Here is a 24057-nt window from a genome sequence, read left to right as displayed (position 1 = left end):
AGCCAGGGACTACATGAGGGGTTGTCGGCGAGCATCCTGCACCCTCGCAGGCAGCCATGTGCCCAAGCCAACGGGACATTGCAGCGGCGCTTCGGTGTGTGGCCCAGTTACAGCACGACATAGCTAGGGCTGGTGGCGGCATTGCCCAGGCGCTAGCTGACGTGGCGCAGACACAGCGGGAGTGGCCCAGTCCCAAAGGGAGACGGCGCAGTCACTGGCTGATGTAACACAGACCCAGAAGATGATAACACAGTCAATGGGCAATGTGGCGCACTCTCAGACAGAGATAGCCACTCCCTGTGCTCCATGGCTGTGAGCATGCAGACCCTGGTCGAGACCAGAGCGGGTCTCCAGGACTGGCAGTGGCAGGTGATCGGGGAGCCTTAGGGGATAACTCCACTGGCACCCCCATCCCATGGAGTAGCCCAGGGGCCATTGGGCACCCCGAGGAGGAGGAGGTGAGGGGGGCCCATGCCGGTGAACCCTGCAGCGGTGGTGTCGGAACACCGCAGCACCTCGGACTCCCCCTCTCCTGTCCCTTGTGTATCTGGTGGGCAGTGAGAAGATCAGTGCGGCACCACAGCGACTGAGCAGCAGCTGCCCCAGAGGATGGGTGTCAAAGGGGGCTCAGGTCAAATGGCGGGAATCACAGATGTAGCGTTAGGGCTCGTCAGGCCAGAAAGTCAAGTGGGCATGGGTGCAGGGCACAGTTTTGTGATAGGGGCTAGGGCACAAGTCTGTACATTGTCACAGTAAACACCTGGTCACCCTGTTACAACGTGCCTCGGTGGTTTGTCAGATGGGTTTGAGGGGTGGGCTGGTTTGGGCTGGCCAGAGAGGGGATGCGGAGGTCGGTGGGGGTGGGGAAGGGATGGTGGCCCGCTGCGATTTCGGCATCGGAACCTATTCTCCGCCGAATCGCGTTTTCCGATTTTGCCGTTGTGGTGACCTATGTGAGAGGGTTCCAGGATGGAATGCTTGGTGATCACAAAGATACACAAAGCTCTTTTGAAAAACTAAAACAATTTTATTAAAGTTTGACACTTAAAATTGACCACATAAAATTTCAGTTTGACACTTATTCTGAGTAGCAAACTAACATGTAAGAATTAAACTACACTCACTAACAATATCTCTATCTACTAACTATAACAATTATATTTTAACTAACTCTGCAATAACTATGAATCTTATCGTTGTCAGCTCCAGATCTAGTCTCCTCCCCGAGCCTGAGAGCCAGTGCTATTTATAGTACTGTCCCTTCGCTCCATCTAGTGGCTAGGCGTAACATAACATTAACTCTTCACATGCTGTACATTTGTATAATGTCACAAGTCAGTGTGGGAATTGGTGCTCTGAGAGCACTTTCATGAATAAAAACAAGTGTCAGAAAAAGGGAGCGAGGTTGGAATAGCTCCTCCTGCCGACAGAGATATAGGGCGGGATTCCCCGTTTGCCCGTTTGCCCGTTTGCCCTGCTAGAAATCGTGAAACGCGATTGGGCGGAGAATGTCTTCCGACTCAAAAATCAGGGTGGGCGCCGGTTTGACGCCAAATCGGGGTGCTCTGGCACCCCATTAATGTGTTGCTCGACGCGCGGGGTAAAAGTACAGTAGGCATTTCATCAGCCGGTCTGACACCCTATTCACCGGAACCCAGGAGATTCATCGCCGCCGATGGGTCGGGTTCCCAAGGGTATGGTTTACTTGTGGTTTTAAAAGTCGTGAACCTTGGGTCCTGGCTGCTGAGCGAGAGAGAGGAGGTAGGAAATGGCGTGGAGTGACTGCGGGCTGTTGGCCCAGACACCGGCCATGCTGGCTGTGGAGGGGGCCCTTCCAGGGTCGGGGGAGGGAAAGGGAGCAGCCAGGGTGCCCCCCCACAGGACTGGGGCGGTGTCCGGGCACCAACAGCCATTATGGCGGCCATTGTGCTGCACATCCACTGACCATCCATCTCAGCCCATGGTTCTACGTAGTGACACCGGCCGTATGCATGCGCACAACCCCTTACCCCACACCCTGCCACAGCGCATGCCCCCTCCCCCCCCCAACCTCCGAACACGTTGCCCATCCAGCTGCCACCCACTAGCAGACCACCCAGGGCCACACCCACGGCAGCCCCCAGTGAGGGCAGTGCCAGCTAATTGTATCCCTGGGAGCAGGGACGGGCGCGAGGACCAGGGGCCCCCACGGTGCAGGATACTGACGGGGAAGGGGTCTGGGGGTCAGGGTCGGGGCATGTGTGGACGGAGCCCGCAGTGCCAACCAGACCACCGTGCAGCCCATCGAACTTGGTTGGGCACGGGAGTATGTGCTATGCTTTCGTGTTGGCCTCCCAGCCCCTGCAGACAATGGTGCTTGGCGTTCAACCAGCAATGCTGGCCGCCATGACAATAGTTGCAGCTCTGTGAGATGCCCTGCGGCCGTTTGGAGAGGAGTGGGAAGCTGCAGCAGCAGAGCAGCCAGCAGCGGAACGGCTAGCAGAGGACCGGGCTGCAGAATGGCAGGTGGCGGCTGCACAGGCTGGAGGGCCGGCCGCCCAACAGGCCGAGGAGGAGAAGGTGCCAAGGAGGCGCCCCATGAGGCCTCGTGTGTACCTGAATCATCTGTCATTCGAGGACCTGCAAGACTGGGCATGCCGTCGGAGACTCCGGCTGAGCAGAGAGACAGTGCACCATATCTGCCATATGATGGCACACCTGGCACCGCGGAAGTATGGGAGAGGATACCTTCTCCCGGTGACCATCATGGTGATGGTCGCCTTGAATTTCTATGCGAAGAGGTCCTTCCAGTCGCCGAGTGGGAACCTGTCCAATCTCACACACCTCGGTGCACAGGCACATCCGCGCCATCACAGAGGCCCTATATGCCTAGGCGCCTCAATACATCCAGTTCCACATGGACTGAGCCCACCAGGATGCCTGGGCAGCAGGGTCCGCTGCCATTGCCAGGATGCCCCAGGTCCAGGGGGCGATAGACAGGATGCATGTTGCCCTACGGGTACCGCCGAATATCAGGCCGCTCTACACTAACCGAAGGGGGAAACACTCAATGAACATCCAACTGTTCTGTGACCATCAGCTGCGCACCATACACACCTCTGCGCCCGATACCCAGGCAGTGTACATGACTCTTCCATCCAGGCACACTCGGTAATTCATGACATGTTTGAGGGGCAACCCCCCGAGCTGAGAGGTTAGCTCCTGGGTGACAGGGTTACTGCTGCGGGCGTGGCTGATGACACCTGTCCGGAGGCAATTGGCCGACGCGATGACCCGCTACAATGACCATACAGCGACCAGGAGTGTAATCGAGCAGTGTTTTGGCCTCCTGAAGATGTGCTTAAGGTGCCTGGAACGCTCTGTAGGGGCCCTCCGGTATGTGGCTGAGATGGGCGCACATCGTGGTGGCCTGCTGCATCCTCCACAACATCGTGTAACAGAGCGGCGATGTGCTAGAGGAGGAGGATGAGAAGGAAGGGCAGGCCTCGTCTGACGAGGAGGATGTGGGGAGGGGGACGGTGAGCAGGACATGGGCCCGGGCAGGCATGGGAGGCCGCATGATGTCATCGCTAGGGCCAACACGCACGGGACGCTCTGATCGCCTCTGGGTTCACCGACTAGGAGGGAGGGTGTGGAGGTGGGATGCTGGCCAGGGGCACGGAAACCGCATCCCAGATCCACACCCCCTCACTTCCAACACCGCCAGACCGCCCGCTTGCACACCTCTCCGTTGTACATAGCTGCAGCGCTATGAGCTGGGGGCCCTGGGTTAGCAGTAACAGCGGGTCTGGTGCATGGGATGGAGGTTGATGACAACTCGTTCTGCGATGAGCTCCGTGCTCCACAATGTATGGCAACATCACATTCATGCCCACAGTAGCTCCTTCTACCTGGGTGATCCCTGCATGCGAGCTGGTCAGTCCACCAGACGGTCCCGCCAGATCCCTGGGCTGGGGGTGCTGGGGACGGTCTGGGACTGTGGTCCACCCACAGGGCCTGCATTGGTCCCCACACCCTGTCTGCCCCCCCCCCCCCCTGGCCAGTCCGGAACAGCCCACCCCACAGCCATCAGACACAGCACCGAGGCAGGATTTAGCAGTGTTAACAGGTGTTTACTGTGAAGAAATATATACAGTCTGTGCCCTATCCCCTACAATCCAACTGTGCCCTGCACCCGTGCCAACCCAACTGGTGTCTAACTTTCTGGCCTTACGGGCCTCAACACTATGTCTAGGTGATTCTCCAGACGGTACAACAGGAGTGGAGGTGGCCTGCTGTGACTCCTACCCTGCGGCAAGGGTCCCCATTGGCACACGTCTCCTGGGACGACCCGGCCTAGATGTGCCCGATTGCTGCTCGGTGTCCCGGGTGGCATGGTGCCGCCCTGTTCTGCCCACTGCCCACCAGATGTACCAGGGACAGGAGGGCATGGGGGGGGGGGGGGGGGCTGGTGGTGGGGAGTCCGAGGTGCTGCGGTGTTCCGGCACCTCTCCTGCGGGAGTCACCGACACGGGCTCCATCACCTCCTCCTCCTCCCATGGGGTGCCCGATGGCCCCCGGGCTACTCCTGGAGGCCCGTTCTGCTCTGGACTAGGGTCTGCATGCATGCGGCCATGGAGCACATGGTGTGGACCATCTTCGTCTGGGACTGTACCACATCGCACTGCGACTGTGCCACAGCCTTGTGGGTCTGTGCCACATCAGCGAGTGACTAGGCCACCTCCCTCTGGGTCTGGGCCAACTCCACCCTGTGACCGGGCCATGCTGAGGAGCGCTGCTGCGATGTCCAAGTGGTTCTGGCACATGGCTGCCCGTGAGAGGGCAGCCCTGTCCTGGGCCTCGGCCAGCGCCTGCACAGAATCCCCAGGCTTTGGACACGCTGATCCATAGCCAAAACTGTCGCCCCCTGCTCCTGCAAGCAATTGGACTCCTCCACCTGTGCCTGCAGGTGTTGGAAGCTTGCCATCATCCCCTCTTGTAATCCCAGGCTCTCTTCCTGCATCTGCACTGTGGCTGGGACTGGATGTTACAGAAGCTCGGGACCCTTTTGGACGGCAGCTGGTTCCTGGGGCCGACCTGTTCTCCGACCGCCCGGCCCCTCGGCTGCTCCTACCTCCACCTGCTGTCCTGGATGCAATGTGTGGTGCGCACCAGATAGTGTCCCAGGAGCCTCTTCGCCAACGTGCCCATTCGAGGTGATAGTCTCTGGGATGGTGGAGGGTGTTGGAGACAGCTGTGACGGAACGTCAGTGTCCTCCTCTGACCTGAACTCCGGGGTCCCCTGAGTCTCAGGTGGAGGGCTGGTATTCCGGCTGCTCACCCTGTCAGTGCTCGGCTGTCTGGGGGGTACCAGCTCTGGCACTGGCTGGGGCAGGGATCTCCGGATGGACTGGCTCATCTCCAACAGGTCCAACAAGACACAAGGCGCCATGTACAAAGAACAAAGAACAAAGAAAAGTACAGCACAGGAACAGGCCCTCCGGCCCTCCAAGCCTGTGCGACCATGCTGCCAGTCTAAACTGAAATCTTCTACACTTCCGGGGTCCATATCGCTCTATTCCCATCCTATTCATGTATTTGTCAAGATGCCCCTGTTCTTGAAAATACAGAAAAATGTGTCATTTGAAACATGGAAGTCTGGCAATATCTGGTTTGAGAGGGTACAGGGAAAGATCCCACAAAAGGTTAATAGCAGCTGCAAAGAGCAGGGTTATAAAATGCAGATTCTTGATCACAAGCAGGTTTAGCAAACACATTGGTTTCATGTGGTAAGCTAAAACAATGGCTCACACCTTCATGGAATGTAACTATCTCAGGAAGCATCTGGAAAAGCATGGATGAGAGTTTCAATTGCATTAAGTGACGAATGTTTAAAACAGGCAAGTTTCAATTGCATTAAGTGACGAATGTTTAAAACAGGCAAGTCTTTCAAGTCATAACCAAGTTAAATTTTAGCATACAGCTAAAAGCAAAGTTTCACACCTTAATTGAAATAAACTCTCTTAGTAAACAGCTGGAAAGGATGGAAGATGCTCAGTCGAATTTGGTGTCAATTTTAAAGTGTAAAATTCTACGAACATCAAGTCAATTAAAAGAAAATTGGAGACGACCTGTCTATGAGAAACATCATTTAAGTCAAAATCAAAGGCAAAGTTATGAGCTGGGGACAATTGGAAAATTAAACGATTCAAAATCACAGAAATAAAAGTTAACTATTGAAACCAAAGCATTTTTTAATCAGATCTGAGAGGAGACGATATGCCCAAAATGAATAATTAGTTGTAGTAAAATGTTTACATCAAAGATACTTTTAACAATCAAAGGGAAATAAGTTAATTTACAATAAGGCTCTAAAAACTTAATAATTATTAGAAAGAGAATATAAACCCAGGGAGCAGAAGCAGAACAACAACAGCAACAGCAACAGGAGAGAAGGGGAGGAGAACTCAGAGAGAGAGAGAGAGAGAGAGCTCGGTCATGGGAAAGACAAGGCAAGCAGCCGAGTTTAAACAGTTATACATCTAAGGAAGACTAGAATTTAAACAAGAGCCAGAGCCAGCTCTCACAGCTCGGTGCATGGGAAGGACAGGACACAGCAACCGAGTTCACCAGCGAATACAACTCAAGAAGACCAGATTTTAAGAAGATCGATTGTCAAGGTGGGACTGAAGGTCTGTACAACCAACCAGCAGCAGCAAGAAGCAAGATCCTTTTTCCTTTCTGTAAAGAAAGTGTTTGCAGCTTTTAAAAGAAAAAATATAATAATAAAATAACTTAACTTAACCTGAAAAAGTGGTTATTAGCTTACTTCACTTCCTTAATAACGCAGGACCCAGGACATCGATGCTATTAAGGGGTAAGTAGGTAAAATTATTTGGTGAAGGTATGGGTTATACCTGGGGATAACTTGAAAAGATAGTTTGACCTGAATAGCACCCACAGAAGCCTGCACCGGAGTCAGGGAGTGAGAATCCCTGTTCACCATTTAGAATATCGACCTTTTTTTTGGTATAGGGGGAATTCTAAGAATAGTGGTGAGTTTTAACTTCACCCCTTAAATGTCACTATCGTCCCTGCTTCCACCACCTCCTCCGGCAGCGAGTTCCAGGTACCCACTACCCTCTGTGTAAAAAACTCCTCTAAATGTTGCCCCTCGCACCTTAAACCTATGCCCCCTAGTAATTGACCCCTCTACCCTGGGAAAAAGCCTCTGACTATCCACTCTGTCTACGTCCCTCATAATTTTGTAGACCTCTATCAGGTCAACCCTCAACCTCCGTCGTTCCAGTGAGAACAAACCGAGTTTATTCAACCGCACCTCATAGCTAATGCCCTCCATACCAGGCAACATCCTAGTAAATCTCTTCTGCACCCTCTCTAAAGCCTCCACATCCTTCTGGTAGTGTGGCAACCAGAATTGAACACTATACTCCAAGTGTGGCCTAACTAAGGTTCTATACAGCTGCAACATGACTTGCCAATTCTTATACTCAGTGCCCCGGCCAATGAAGGCAAGCATGCCATATGCCTTCTTGACTACCTTCTCCACCTGTGTTGTCCCTTTCAGTGACCTGTGGACCTGTACACCTAGATCTCTCTCACTGTCAGTATTCTTGAGGGTTCTACCATTCACGGTATATTCCCTACCTGCATTAGACCTTCCAAAATGCATTACCTCACATTTGTCCGGATTAAACTCCATCTGCCATCTCTCCGCCCAAGTCTCCAAACAATCTAAATCCTGCTGTATCCTTTGACAGTCCTCATCGCTATCCGCAATTCCACCAACCTTTGTGTCGTCTGAAAACTTACTAATCAAACCAGTTACATTTTCCTCCAAATCATTTATGTATACTACGAACAGCCACAGTATGATTAGACAGCAGACCCGGGGGGGGGGGGGGGGGGGGGGGGGGGGGGGGGGGGGGTCTCGACACACGTGTCATGGGGAACCGCAACTCAACGGGGTCTCATCTGTTCGCCCATGACCCCATTTTACCCCGGTGACCTTCCTTTCCTCTGGGCCACCAGCCAGGTTCAGGGCCCTCTGCTGGGGCATTGTGAGGGGTCACAGTTCTTGTGGTCCTCCTCCAGTCTTCTCCTGCTCTCGGCGGTTGTGCGTGGCCTTCTCCTGGGGTGGAGGGGTATCTACGAGGCGGAGATCAGCAGGTGAGAACCAAGTGAGCTCACAATGTTGAGTAATGTCCCGAAAGCAAGTGAGTTACCCATCTGCCCCAGACCACTCCTTACCAAGATCTCACTATGTGTCTTGTCCTTTCTCTTGCAGGATCATCATCAGACCATGCCGGCCTGTCTGGGGCACCTCACTCCCAGACACAAACCCAGCAAACCCCGGAGGACCAGTCCGGGGACAACACCAACTTCTCGCCAATGCATACACCTGCACCCTCCACCTTCACAGAGACTATCACCTTGGTAGGGTATTTTAGTGAGGAAGCTCCTAGGCCACCTTCTGGTGCGCACGTCACACATGCTGCAGCACATCAGGTGGAGGTAGGAACTCCCGAGGGAGCGGACCGGTACAGAGCTGCCCGATCCCAGGAACCAACTGTAGTCCTGCCAGGTATCGCGCTTCTGGAAAGTATGTTCCCATCACTGGTAGAGGTGCAGATGCAGAGCCAAGATCTACAGGAGAGGGTATCAGGAACTTTCCAGCACCTGCAAGTGCAGCTGGAGGGGTCTAACCGCCTGCAGGTGCAGGAGATCGTGCTGGCAATGATAGTACCCAGGCCAACACTGAATGGATGACATCCGCGGTGGAAGCCTTGGGTCGAAAGGTCACAGCCATGGTTCAAGATGTCCAACTCTTGGAGCACACTGTGCGGTCAATGGATGAGCATCAGGACAGGGTACCGGGCCAGCATGGACATTTCTTCAGCACTCCAAAGCAGGGCCCAATCACAAAGGGTCATGGCTCAGGGTGTCGAGAACATAGGTTGGGCACCGACTGACATGGGTCAGGCACAGAGGGACATGACCGAGGCAGTGAGAGGCATGACTCACTCGCTGATGGACTTGACCCAGCCTCTGTGCTCCATGTTTGAGGTATTCGAGAGCCTGGTTCAGACAAGGATGGGCCTTCAGGACTGGCAGTACCAGGTGATAGTGGAACCTCCAGAGCTCACTACTATCACACCACCGTCCCATGGAGTAACCAGGGGGCATCGAGCACACCAGGGGAGGAGGAAATGATGGGGCCCATGTCGGTGCCTCCTGCAAGGGAGGAACTGGAACACCTCAGTGCTTCTGAATCCGCCCCACCTCACATTGGTGCATCTGATGGACGGCAGGCAGAACAAGGTAACACCTCGCCGCCTGTGAGCCGGCCGGGCACATCCAGGTCCAGGACCTCCAGAGGTCCACCGTCAAAGGCACCTCAGGTCAGAGGGCGTGATAGGCACCTGGAAGGAATGGTAGGCCACGTAAAACATGAAAGTTAGACACCAGTTCAGTTGGCACGGGTGAAGCATAAAAGTTAGAGGTAGGGGTCAGGGCACAACCTTTTCACCAACATTCCGATATGCCTCAATCCTCTGAAGGGTTTGAGGGCTGGGTGTAAGGGTGTGCCGGGTGGGGGTGTGAGAGGTTGGTGGTGTGGGTGTTGGGGGAAGATACGGATCAGGGCCCCAAGGACAATTGAATGATCCACCTGGGGTCACCCTCAGAGGTGGGCAGCGAATGGGGCCCAGAAGTGTGAGGCCACCTTGTTGGACATCTTACCCAGTAAGTGACCCATCACTATCTCTATAACTGCAGCTCCCCACCACCACCCCAAAGAATATATGGGCCCGTGAGAAGGAATGCCCAGCGAATAGTGGAAGGTGATCCTGAAGGCAGGAGTCAGACTTTGTCAAACGATGAAGAGCACCAGAGTTCATCTCACAACGAGTCATCATCATCCTCCCCCCCGAGGATAAAACCCACTGATACTGCCTGCCTAGGGTCAACACCTGCCTAGGCGCATGCCTTGGAGGGGGGGTGGGGGAGCTGCGATAGTGGGATGGAGTGAACAGAGGACAGACAGGGGAGGATGTGGGGAAAGGGGCACCATTTGGAAGGGGGTGGAGTGGGGGGGTGGTGGGGGGGAAAGAGTATGGAGAGGTGGGACAGGGTGGCGGAGCTACTGGGGCCAAGAGGCCAAGCTTCTTAGTTGGCAAATCTGGAGGTCATGAGGTTGTCCCCTGTGCAGCGGCTGTGGAGCGCACGTTGGGCGGCCTGCCATGCCAGCCCAGGCCCAGGCTCCATACGCTGTTCTTCCTAGCCATTCTCCTCATCCGAGGAAGTCTGGCATTTTTCATCCTCCTCCAGCATGTCCCCCCTCTGCTGCACAAAGTTGTACAGGACACAGCAGGCCAGCACGGTGTTAGAGACCCTCTGGAACTGTGTTGGTGCACCCCACTGAAGCGGTCCCGACATAGGAAGCACAGTATTTTATTTATTTCCCTGTTTTTAAGTTTCACTTTTAAATCGTTAAGAGTGAATGAAAGCAAATATAATGCAGAGGAAATGATGTGTCAGTGGAAGCTTCCATGAATGAATATATGTGCATAGTAAAAATGTTTGTGTGGATTTTCTTTGTTGCGTTGTTAGCTTTAATGGTTCAATGTTTTATTTTCCCTAAATTGTGAGTTTGTAATACTGGTTTGATTACTGAGTTTAAAATTAATTGGGAGTTGTGAGTGGAATTAAAAGTGTGATTTGAAACAAGGTAAATGTTTGACATTCCTTAATCTTGGGCATGGTTGCTGGGCACAACCAGGGCTCAAGATATTGATGATGATCAACATTATGGAAGTTACTTGGAACACAATTCTCAGGAAATAAATGGAAAATTAAAAAAAAACAAGCATACAAATTGAAATTTGTAAATGATCAGTTTGAGCTTGGAATAATCCTAGCTACTCTTAGCTCAAATTGGAAAAAAGAAAGGGATCTAAATTGGAATTTCAAGCCAGTGGGCGTGATTTAACCGAAATGATACAGAGTCCCATGTCGGACATGTTTAGCAAGGTGTTTCCCTGCACTCACTCCACTCACCAGTGCAGGAAGAGATAAGGGCGCCATTTTTAAATGACGCCCCGATGCCTTACCAACCAACATGACACCCGGACGCTCCCAATGCTCCAACTCAACTATATCGGGATTTTTGAGCCCCCAACACCCCACATATAAGGGCAAGGCACCTCTGGGCCCAATCCCTGCCAAAATCCCACCGGGCACCTTGGCACTGCCAACCTGGAAGTGACCCTGTTAGTGCCAGGGTGGCACGCAGATGCCGGGATGCCCAATCAGCACTTCCAGGGTGTCCAGGTGGCATCAGAGGCCCAGAGCCCAGCCACCAAGGGCACTCCAAAGTGCCGGTAAACCTGGTCCCTGTTTGTGGAGACCAATATTAACCAGCACAAGAGTGGGGTCTCCGAAGCACGGGCATTTGATCCTGCGTCTTGGGTAACTCCGGCGAGTGAATGTCGAAGTGCTGCTTGTTGCAACACATTAATATGCAGATTAGCACATATGGATCCCACTCATTGGGAGAGGCCTCTTTCGAGCTTCACTGGCCGTATCGCTCCCCTGTTTGGGTGAGGCACGGCTGTTAGATTTCACCCAGTGTGTTTTGCTTAAAGGGTAAGCAGACCATGTGCTCCCTCCTTTGGTAAGGGGCAGTGACGATGTCATTCCATATGAAAACTTTTGTTTTTTTTCTAACTGGTAGAGATTTCATTATTTTCTGCTTAAATTCATTGCACATCTAATTTGTTGATTGAGAATTTTTATATGGTGGAGATCATCTACGGGGTTTTCCGTTTCTGAGATTATGTGTTGACGTCAACGCAGAACGCATGGACTTTCACGACAACAAAACTGCCGCCAGACCTGGACCGATTCCACTATTGTTAAGGGGCTCGCACCGGCACCACGTGGAACACAATCGATTCCAATGAAAAATGGTCCAGGACTCAACGGGTCCATGATTGATACTCGGGAGGCTGACAAGCTGCAGTTGCATATACACATTACAATCTCCACACACACCCATCACATCCAATAAAATTGCACTGGTCGTGCTGGAGCATGCCCGTACAGCTGATGTGTCGGCTGGAGCCAGAGGGCACTGAGGGGGGAGGCCTGGGTGGGGCACCCATACAACCTGTGGCCCTAAGTTCACAGTGGACTGTCAGCGGCGTGCGCAGCTGCATGGCTGCCTTGCCGGCTGTAGTAATGGTGTTCTATGCTCATCCACCCCGACCCCACAGCCCATCCCATGCCCCCCCCCCCGCCCCCCCCCCCCCCCCCCCCCCCCCCCCCCCCCCCCCCCCCCCCACCCAGGCCAGCGGCTCAACTGGCAATGTTGGACATTTTCCGTAACCCCCTCGGTGGTCGGTGGTCAGATATGCAAACGGTGTCCACTGTACATGGGTACTGGCACGCATTGACGGCGCTGTCGAGGTGACGCGGAATCACGATTTGGCTTCAAATCGGCGTCCGACATGAGTCATGTTTAAATAACTCAGTACAGGTAAAAAGTACTATATACTGATAGGATTCTTCCATCATTTAGTTACCTGAGGTTATGGAATGGAAGTATCTATTCTCTGCCCAATTGCGTTTCACAATTTCAGCATCAGCAAACGGAGAATCCTGTTACTATATTTTAATATTCTGTTAAGTCAACAGATAAATCTAGAGCCAACTAACTCATTCGGCTCCAAGCCAAATGTACTGTGGTGCTTTTGTTTTAAAATAGGTGGTTCATAAATCCTAGACAAAACGTCTAGCAGCTTCAAGACTTCAAGATTGTTTAACACAACATGGTGATAATTGGGGACCTAAAGGCTACGGCTTTTGTGGAAAAGGTTAACTCATTCAGACTTAGCTGTTGCCCTTTGAATTAAAATGTTTGCTATAAATTACACTTAACTTAATCTGATCGGGGTTGCCCGGCATCTGTGATTTGGCGGGATGGGGTTGGGGGGGCGGGGGATGTTGGGAATTGTTTTGGTATTCCAATCTCACGCTACACTAGGGGGGGGCGGTCTGGCGAGCATAGCACCCCACTGTTCAAAATGGAGCAATGTTTGCCCTCGGCCACGTGTTCCCCATTCAGGCCCCTTATTCAACGCGAGTCACATTGAATAACCATGTATTTCTCCGCACTGCGAGCTCCGGGAAATACGCGGCTAAACCTTGTTCTCTTTTGCGACAATCGCGCCCCTGATATTTTAATTCTATGTACTTAATTGCCAACAGGTTTGAAATTAATTACTTTCCATGAAAGGATAAGGGTTATTATGTGTTCATGAGTGAGGTGATCTGTAGGTGGGGATATAATGTTAAACCTGCCGAGTGTTAATGAAGCTGCAACAGATGATAGGATTCTTCCATCATTTAGTTACCTGAGGTTATGGAATGGAAGTCAAAATCTTAAAAGAAGAACAAAATATAGGATTACTGTAGATCACGCAATTTATGAACTGAAGAAAGAATGGTCGAGAACAATGATGAGATAGTGGAGGAGTTTCCTCCATTAAGGTGGCAAAAAAAATCATTCAAGTTACTTTTTACCTGTACTGAGTTATTTAAACATGAAAGGGTCATAGCTTTTTCCTCAACAAGTCCTGAGGCTGGAAAGGGGTAAAGAGTGGAAGGGAAAGCTTGTAATATGGTGGGAAATTGGAGGGATTAAATGACATAATTACTTTTTGTTTGCCTTCTACATCGCCAACTTTTTCCAGTTCTCACAAAAGGTCTCAAACATATTTCTCTCTCTACAGATGTTCTGACTGGCTGAGTATTTCCAGTGTTTATGGTTTCTGTGTCAGAGGTTTCCAGGGTTGGCACGTATTTCACTTTTGGATGCTAATCTTTTTAGCCTCTTCCGACATCAGCTCAATTCGAAGCTCCACCAAATGTTCTGAGTGCTTTCAATCGATAAGTAAAGTTTGCCCATTTGAGAAAGATCATCTCAATTACAGTTAGCCCTGGTACTTGAACCGGAATTCTCAGTAGGTCTGGAATCTTCTGGATGTAATCCCTGCCAGAATGGTGACACCATTTTCGAGTTGGGAACCCAATTTGCCAATGGACAGTTTTGAACTCAATTCTGACATTGGCACCCAGCCTCTGAGTTGCCCAACCACATAAGGAGAGCAGGGAGGATGATGTGGCCATTCTGTCAATGGAAGGATTTCTGATGAAGGGGACCATGGCATGCGTTACAAAGGCACAAAGAATTTTGGATGTTTGTAGCAACCACAGGAATGGAGTGGAGACCTGGCCTCTCACTCGTACCGGAATGTCCTGCTGCGGGATTTGAGGGGCTACAATGGGGTGACCTCTCCCTGTGATAGGAGGAAGAGGACAACTTCTCCAACTAAGCAGGCATGATGGAAGTGGCCAAGGAAGTCAGTATCAGACGTGTGTTCCCTCCAAACTGGAGACAGTACAGAATGAAGGCCCAGATCTCAGGAGAGCTTGCCAGATATGTGATATGACACTTTCAAGTGTCAAGCACCACTCTCTGACTTGACCAGCATTTCCATGCACATCACTCCTCAGAAGGTACTTCACCTGCATGTCGAGCACTTTGCTCACCTTCAGTTGTGTTTACCTGCTGCTAGTCATCAATACAGTTAGAAGTCTGACAACACCAGGTTAAAGTCCAACAGGTTTGTTTCGAATCGCTAGCTTTCAGAGCACTGCTCCTTCCTCAGGAGCAAGACTTCTTACTGTGCTCACCCCACTCACAGTTCTGATGAGAGGCAAGAGCAGAAGCATGATCAGCAACAGCATTTTCTCCAGCTGCCTTCCTCTGAGCCCTCTGCCCCTCCACAGGGAAGATGGAATTGTCACCAAGACCCGATTTGAAGGAGAGGAGACCTTCAGCATAGGGGCTACAGGCAGAGCAACAGTTCTCTCCATTGGTCACTGTCTGTGCAGAGTCTGCATGTTTTCCCCCGTGTGTACGTGGGTTTCCTCCGGGTGCTCCGGTTTCCTCCCACAGTCCAAAGATGTGCGCGTTAGTTGAATTGGCCATGCTAAATTGTCCTTAGTGTCCAAAATAGCCCTTAGTGTTGGGTGGGGTAATAGGGATGGTGTCGAGGTGTGGGCTTAGATGGGGTGCTCTTTCCAAGAGTCAGTGCAGATTTGATGGGCCAAAATGGCCTCCTTCTGCACTGGAAATTCTATGATATCTCTCTATTTGAACATCCAACACCCACACTTCCATTCATCCTACTACCCTCTCATAGCCATGACTCACTATCAACCTCCAAATGTCGTCTCTCCCTTCTCTCCACTCAAAACCATTCTGAGCATTCACGCCCCTCTGATTTCCCTTCTTGCAGGAGAGGAGTGCACACAACCTGACAAGAGGCAGAGACAGGAAGGGAGATGGCCCTCCAGTGAGAGCCATCTTGTTGGCCACTGATGACGTGTGTGCTCACACACTCCACTGGGAAGGAGGCCTTTCTCCAGTTTGCTGCAGATGTCAGCAATGAGCTGCGGTGAGAAACAGAACCTCTTGAACACTGGCGCCCAGATATGTTCAGAGAACTGTTCCTCTGCCTTGAGCCCCTATGCTGAAGGTCTCCCCTCCTTCAAATCGGGTCTTGGTGACAATTCTATCATCCCTGTGGAGGGGCAGAAGGCTCAGGGGAAGGCAGCTGGAGAAGATGCTGTTGCTGTTCATGCTTCTGCTCTTGCCTCTCATCAGAACTGTAAGTGAGAGATATATCAGCTGTTCCCATGCTGTATTGATGACAGCCATGATGTGGAGATGCCGGCGTTGGACTGGGGTGAGCATAATAAGAAGTCCTGCTCCTGAGGAAGGAGCTGTGCTCTGAAAGCTAGCGATTCAAAATAAACCTGTTGGACTTTAACCTGGTGTTGTCAGACTTCTTACTGTATTGATGACTAGCAGCAGGGAAACACAACTGAAGGTGAGCAAAGTGCTCGACATGCAGGTGAAGTACCTTCCAGGAAGTTGGCAGTCGCCTGCCAGGCATTGCTGGAACTCTCTTGAGAGAAGAAATGCTTTGGCCATCAGCCACGCATGGCTGGAGCACTTCAGCATAAGTGATTAAAGTCTTCCCAGCTGGAATAGCTTTGTCCCACTAGTCCTCTTGATGACCCTGGTAGGTGCTGACAAAAGGAGGAATCCAGAAAATGATGCTTTAAACAACTATTAATTGGTTCTTTAATTAAATTACCCATCAGATCCAAGGGGGTTGTCTTCAATCCTGCCCTTCTAACCCTGGAAGAGGGTGAGATCATGGTTTGAGGCAATTTCAGGGGATTTTGCTTCCCTCACACAAACAGCCCACATCCCCTTGCCAGGGGAAATTCACCCGCTTATTTTCAAAGAACAGAACTCAACAATATTATTGTTAGATGTTTTATTTCTTTACAAGAAGGTAAGTCAGCCTCAGGTAAAGAAACCAAGAAAATCCAATTAAAATGCTGCACAGAAGTGGATACTTTAGTGAAAATAGCCATACTGTTGGTTTGATAAATTCCAGAAGGGCAGATCAAGGCTGCTACATCAAAGCCCATCAATCTGACCTATTCCTGTATAGAAAACAGTAAACAAAAGTAAACTTCAAAGGTATATTTGCCTGAACTGTTGCTCCTTACTGTAGGGAGATTGATTGAAACAAACTTGTTTTGTTCCTGAAATTCCCAGCCTGTTCAGTAGCTGCTTTTTGTTTTGCATTTTGCATTGAATTACCATCTTTGCTATTTTCTCATGTTTACCAAAGGAAGAGATGAGTTAATATAAGGAAATGGGTCACTTTCCATTTCAGGTTCCAAGTGTCAACACGTTTAGTGTAGATCCAGAAAAGATCCCTCTATGCTGACCAAACCAGGGAAGCATCACTGTTGTACCAGTGTGGCAATTGTTTCCATTATCTACACCATGAGCCAATCTTTGGATCCGTCAGAGTAAGATCACTGCTGGTTAGTGCCATGGTACGGACAGTTTTGTGAAGAGCCTATTAGAAACTGAACCAAGACTGGCCAAAACTATTAGACATAGAACGTCCGCAGCCAATGGTGTCTTTCATCCCTTCAGTCTGGACTAGCTTTGGACCTCTCCCCACACCACTTTATTGGCTAAATTAAATAATCCCTCCAGTCCACTCCTTTTCATTACTAAGTCTTCAAATTATCCTCTCTATACTTAAGTCGTGCCTTCTCATAAATAGAACCAGCGGGACTCCAAAGCTTCAAGCACAGAAATGTAGTTCCATATCATCAGGTTTATATTTGTACATTATACAGTGCACATTAGCTCCGAGTTTAGAATCAATTCAGCTCAGATGTTTATAGTGGATTTGATTGAGTTTTGGAATTAATCTAATGAAACGGGTGACCTATTAACCTGGAATACAGATTCCAGATTTAGAAACAGAATACCAAAGGGCTGAAGGGACTATTCGGTTTAGGCAAATACTGAAATAATACGACAATAGTGGTCACTGTGATATCACAAATGACCCAGAGGGAGTTAAGAACTGTAAATGGTTTTGTAAAATATGATAAAGTACATTGAAGAAGATATTTTACATCTCCCAACACAGATGGGAGAAAAGACAAAATGGCTGCTTGTTTCTCAGGCACAAAACAGATGGCTATTAGTTGTATCTCCTCTGCTTAACCTACATGAAGACAACTGTCCAATGGGCTTGTTCCAATGATTTCATATCCAGCTTCACTCCTGATATCCTTCACTAGATTTCCATCCCGGAATATGTCCAACTTTTCACCCAGAGGGCGGTTGAAGTCTGGAAAGAACTTCCTGAGAGGGTGGTGGAGGCAGGTTGGATCGAGGTATCCAAAGGGGAACTGGATTGCCATCTGAAAAGAAAGAATATGCAAGATTATGGGGGTAAGGCAGGAGAGTGGAATGAGATGGAATGAGATGTAATGTTGTATCAGAAAACCAGTGCAATCGGCCAAATGTCTCCTACCCTCTGAAATGGATGACATTCTTCACTTCCACTACCTCTCTGGATTGGCTATTCTATCTGTATACCATTTTGGGGTTACAGTAAATAGCAGTTATGTTACTGGACTAGTAATCCAGAGGTCATATCTAATTATCTGGAGGAATAAGTTCTAATTTCGTCACAGAACGAAAACTTATCTGTAGTGGTGACCTTAGGAACTACCAGGTTTCTGTAAAAAAAAACATCAGATTTTCTCATGCTATCCCCTCTACATACTTTTCTTTGTACATAGCCTGTTCATTTGAATGTGCAGTACCTTTAAATTTCTTTGTGCAATCCTGCATGTGCACTATCATTAAGAGACCAACTTGTCAGAGATCTGTTCAGTACTTCTAGGTCGCTGCATGATCGCACACACATTGCTTACAGGGTACATTGGTCCTTCCCTAGTCTGACTTATATGTGACTTCAGATCCACAGCAAGATGGTTGAGTCTAAAATGACACAGTAAGAGACTCCAAAATGGACCAAAAATGCTGCCCTTAAAATGAGAGGAGAAATTAGGCATAGAGATAGGGGGACGACTCTGGATTGAAGCATTGCACAGGGCGAGCTTCATCTCCGCAGGTGCAGGGCTGAGGTTAACGCAGCTAAAGGTGGTGCACAGATTCCACCTAGCCAGAACTCAAATGAGCAGGTTCTTCCTGGAGGTGGAGGAAAATGCCAACGGTGCCAGGGAGAACCGACCAACCACACTCAATGTTCCAGACTTGTCAGGTACTGGACGTCCTTCTTCAATGCCATATCCAGAGTTGTGGGAGTGAGGTGGAGCCGTGCCCAAAAGTGACGGTCTTTGGGTATCAGATCAGCCAGATCTCTTCGTGGGGAGGAGGGCCAACACCCTAGTCTTTGCCTCATAGATCGCCCGCCGGAGAATCCTGCTTGGCTGCGATCAGCAGCATCACCCACGGCTGCAGACTGGCTGCCCGACCTAGCGGAATTTCTCAGGCTAGAGAAAATAAAATTTGCCACCATAAGAAGACTTCCATAGGATATGGAAGCCGATCACTAACTTCATTCAAGATCTGTTCATAGCCAGCAACCAGTAGAGCAAGGGAGAAGGGAGGGGGGAATGAAAACAAACAAAAAAGAACACAAGGTACGAGCAGGAGTGGCAAAGCCACAAGGGACCGGTCCGATGGCAAGCTAAGGCCCAAACCAAATTGTATATAAATGCCTATAAATGTCTCGGCCATATTGGGGAATGTAAAATATGTAGACCAGTAAAAGGGGGATCACGGGCACCGTTGTTGTTATGAAAATGCTCATTTGTAAATATACGTGTTGGTTTTTGCACGTTTTTTTCCTGAATTTATAATTTTTTGGATATGAAAACTCAATAAAAATATTTCTAAAATACTGGCCTAACCAATGATGTCTACATCCTATGAGTGAATATTTAAAAAATCTAAAAATCCACAGTCTGCACTCATGATTCATAATTAATTTCACTTAAAACGAACACTACAGCCTCTGAGACCAAGATAACTTCCCAGTCTTTCCTTTCCAGAAGTCTACAACGCTGAAGTGGAGACCTTTTACTGCTTCATACTATTAATCACTTAAAATGAGACTTATGTCCTGATCCCTTGACTTGTACATCCATGTATCTAATTTGCCCCTTTTTGGTTGTATCCTTTATGTGACTTCATGACTTTGTGCTTCTTTACATTCACTAACATTTCCCACATTTTGCTTCGACTCTTGCAGTGTTATTTACAACCTCCTTCTTCCAATCACTGATTCACATCAAAAACATGGCAGGTTCCAGCTGATCGCCGTTTTGCATGCAGTGCTTCAAGGTACAATTGAGCAATAAATGACTTATACTCTTAAGTAAAAATCAAATAAACAAATTAACTAATAAACAAATTAACAGCCCCTTAAAGGGGCAATAAATGATATATACGTGCTGTCTTGTCAAACTGAAAACAAGCTAATTGAGAAAGACTTTTGCTCTCCTGCTAATCATTCCAATGATCCCCAATTTGCCAAGCCAGTATATACATGTCCACCAAACGTTCTAAGTTTACTGTGACACCTAATCCACTCCATTTACAATTTTATCTGTTCACCAAATCACCGTTGATTTGAGGGCCTCAATGTAAACGGGCAACACAGGCAACCTAACCAAATATAAATGTAGCCAATCAAATTCTAAGAAGAGATGTTCTCTTTTATATTTTTTAAACTGACTGGTTCAAACTAGACACGTGACTCACCACCCATGGGCAACTGCTGTCAATTGGCTGCCTTCAGTCATTCAGGCATCTGAACCACATCCGACCTCAGAAATCACTCGTTCCGGCTCGTCATCTGATTTTAATGAACCCGGAATGAACCAAAGCTCCGAGGAATTAAAGTAAACAGACATTTAACCCCTGACCTATACTGCTTACCATCTGAGTTCAAAACAGTGTCATTCAGTCGCATCCAGTTTGGTATTTCTTATAACTGTAAACAGTGTCTGTAAATCATTTCAATTCATGGGAATCAACTGTATTAGACAGTGGCAGAATGGAATGTAGCATTAGGAAAAGGAGCTTGCAGAGTTACGCCCGAACCCCTGGGTCTTGAAGAAACAACAAAATAAAATCCATTCCCTTTAACAGTGCATAAAATATTTTTGATTCAACACATTCTCACAATAGAAGTAGCTGGAAATGTTTTCTGAGCAGATTTCCCCCCATTACTGTTTGATAATGCAACATCTTAAAAAGTAACCGTGACATTTACAGGTAGGAAAGGCAAGTATAAAAGGCTTGGCAGCGGCTTCTAACCTGCGTTGTGAAAGATATTAACAACCTATGTCTTGACTTTCATAGTTGCCCTGGGATTCAGATTTTAGTGAGATTTTTTTCATTATATCTTCCCGGATACAACGACAACCCCAGGAACGCTGTTATATCTATTTGACAGTATCCAAGGAGTAATTGGATCTATCTGAGCCAAAATTCTATTCCAAATACAGATGATATAAATGTAAAAAATTTTGACTAAAAAAACAAGTCATGCAAGCATTGTATTTTTAAAGCAACTAAGGTTTTCCATATCTTAATGTACAGTGAGGTCCAAAGGGAAAAGGGACTTTATTGCTCACTTTTCTATTTAGGATGAACTTTGTTGAATTAAATAAAATGTCGTTAAGTGAAATTGAGAACTGTGCTTACTCTTGAACAGTAACTGCCTCCTGAAGGCAAGGCAGCTCAGTAGTTGTAATGCTACACCGTTAGATTTTTGAAATAGAATCTGGTTTTTACCTGTACCTATACTCCGGCTTAAAGCTCAAGGTTCAAGATTTTTTTCCCTGACAGGTTACAAAAGGAAAGTTTTTTCTTCCACAAACTAATCATAATAATAATCATTATTGTCACAAGGCGGTTTATTAACACTGCAATGAAGTTACTGTGAAAATCCCCAAGTTGCCACATGCCGGCATCTGTTTGGGTACACAGAGGGAGAATTCAGAATGTCCAAATTACCTAACAGCACGTCTTTCGGGACTTGTGGGAGGAAACCGGAGCTCCCGGAGTAACCCTCGCCTCCACTGATACTGAGTCATGTCGTGGCTGAAATGCATCTGATCACATCTATTTAACTACTCACAAGCTAATCTTGATTAAAGATGATTGTGTAGGAGCAGGGCAACAGGAATTACAGAAAGGAAGTGGCAAAAGATGGCCCATAATCAAACACCGGAGAAAAAAACAGTTGGATGTATTTCTTTATTGGAGGTAAAGCAGTTTGAGGTGTTTTGTGTTCACAAGCGGTGCGATTAAATGAAATTATTTCTTTACAGGAGAACTTTATAAAGTTCCTTATTCTACTTCCACATTGCACTTTTTTTAACACAAAAGCTGACAAAACTTCAGAGTTCAATTAATGTCCCAGATTTAGCTGAAATATGACAGTTATTATTCAAGTTGATTCTCTTTTTATAATTGAATCATTGTGAAATTCTAAATAGTTTTTATTTTGTAGACGCAAGCCTATTCCGAACTACATAGAAATTGTTCAGGATTTCAGAGCAAGTGGGCATCTCCATAATCCTGCACCACTGAATTTTGAGCTATTTAAATTATAATATGCTCATAGGTTTATCTTAAACATTGAATGCATGATTAAATAAAAGCAAAGTACAGGACACTGAGAACAGGCTGGTCATTTGAAGGACTCGGGCTAAAATCATGTCCTTCTATTGGCCAGCTTATCCTAAATTCCCCTGGTACGGTACATCTGCTCATGCGTCCCTGTTTAAATGTCTAATCATAGTTCTGTTCCCCAGAAGCATTGCAGACTCTTCAAATTAAAATCATTTCTCATCCATATGCTGTTCTGCGAAAGAATTAAGTATAAAGCAGACACAGATTAATTAACTCTTTTAACATTGCATTCTTCACTTACATTTCCTTTGTAAATTTTACCTCCACTCGTCAGTTAAATTCCTATTTTTTCTTCCTCACTCAGATAGGCAAGTGAGCATAAAGTATGACTTTACTCATTGACACGTGGATGTCTTGTCTTGGTTGATCCACCAACAAATGTATTTCACTATTTGTACTCTTATTAGCCACTGACATCACTAACTGACGATAGTTGCTTGCTAATGAAATTTGAATTCTACCATGTTAAATCTTTCCCTGCTATAAGTGACCCTTCCAGAACATTACGTCCCATTGTTACATATTGCTTTTGGCGTTCCTTATCAATTCAAAATCTTGCCTGATTAAGTTGTGGAAGGCTTGAGGCAATGAATCAAAATTTCCTGGAAGAACGTCTTTACCACACTATTATGTTGCGTATAGAATGTAAGTATAAACAGAGGAATAGGTCCTGTAGTTAATTTGAATTGATGTTTTCAATTAATACGCTGCATAAACACCATAACTGTGATTAGGGATTTGTTGTCAATGCTATTGGATTTTATTTCTATTCTTCCCGTTATATTTTGGTGAAAAACAGGACGTTTCACTGACCTTTTTTTTCATATGATTCACCCTGTCTCGATGAAAATAACGGAAAATGTGCAGCGAGACATGAGCTTGTAAAGCATTTGAAGGCTCGGGGCTTGATGGCCATTTACTGCAGGTTTAATCTGTTGACAACCAAGAAAATACTTCCACAGCTTTTGAAACGTGTACGTCTTTTCTCGCAAGTGTCATCAGCACAACTGATCCTGTCTTTTTCTGTTGTAAAATTCAACTAAGTACAGGCAGAGGAAACCTCAGACCATAACACTCTTGGAATAAACTACAGCTCCGTAATCTAATTATCGTTTTGCTTTCAGAGTCATAGAATCCAGCATATTGCACAGGCCTCAAGTAGTTAACCCCCGAAAACAGAGGCTAGATCATAGAAGCAAATTCACCAAAGAGCAGAAAATATAATTCATGTGATAAACTGAAAATAAGTGTCAATCTTTCTGTCGGTTCCATATCTGACAATTATTTCCAGTGTTTTAAGAGACAAGTGGGTAGTAATTTATTGAACAATTAATCACACTTTACACAAGTGTCTGATTTGTTGACATCCATTGAACAGTATTTTCACACCCAGTATGCTTGCACTTTGGAGTTGCCGATTGCTTTTGCTGAGATTTTTAATTTAAACAAGCATGGTCTGTTCAATTACTATCCATTATATCTTAACACAATACAACAGACAACATTCAAGGCTTTTAGTTTAAACAGCAACTTGTATCACATAGTGCTTAAATGCAACACCACTTTCCAAGCTGCTTCCTGGGAGCCTTACGAAACAAAATATGACACCAAACCACAAATCCACATGAACAACAAGCTTAGTCAAAGAGTCTCTTAGTGGGAAAAATAGGGAGGAGAGGGGGAGAGGGCTAGGAAGGGAATTCCAGAGCCTGGGGCCTAGGCAACTGAAGACATGGCCACCAAATGTGGAGCAATTAAAGTCAAGGCTATTCAAGAGGTCAGAATTAGAGGAATGCAGGGGGTAGTGGGGATGGAGGAGGTTACTGAGATAGATAAGGACAAGAGGATTTGTAAACAAGGATGAT

The 24057-nt window shown here is 47.7% G+C and overlaps 1 long non-coding RNA gene across 2 annotated transcripts; it reads right to left on the bottom strand.

The window, feature by feature from the left end:
- Nucleotides 1-16400: 16400 nt before the first annotated feature.
- LOC119977590 lies at nt 16401-23221 on the bottom strand. Of its 2 annotated transcripts, none has more exons than XR_005463232.1 (2): nt 23006-23221; nt 16401-17877 (listed from the first exon to the last, which is right to left on the bottom strand). It is a non-coding gene; the product is annotated as an uncharacterized LOC119977590 (long non-coding RNA). The 2 variants fall into 2 exon arrangements; XR_005463230.1 differs by lacking the exon at nt 23006-23221 and adding an exon at nt 22434-22555.
- Between the last annotated feature and the right edge of the window lie 836 nt (nt 23222-24057).

Source organism: Scyliorhinus canicula, chromosome 1, assembly GCF_902713615.1.
Source record: "Scyliorhinus canicula chromosome 1, sScyCan1.1, whole genome shotgun sequence".
Classification (NCBI taxonomy): Eukaryota; Metazoa; Chordata; class Chondrichthyes; order Carcharhiniformes; family Scyliorhinidae; genus Scyliorhinus; species Scyliorhinus canicula.
The sequence above is the reverse complement of the archived record's forward strand: the minus strand, read 5'-3'. Positions and strand labels throughout refer to the sequence as shown.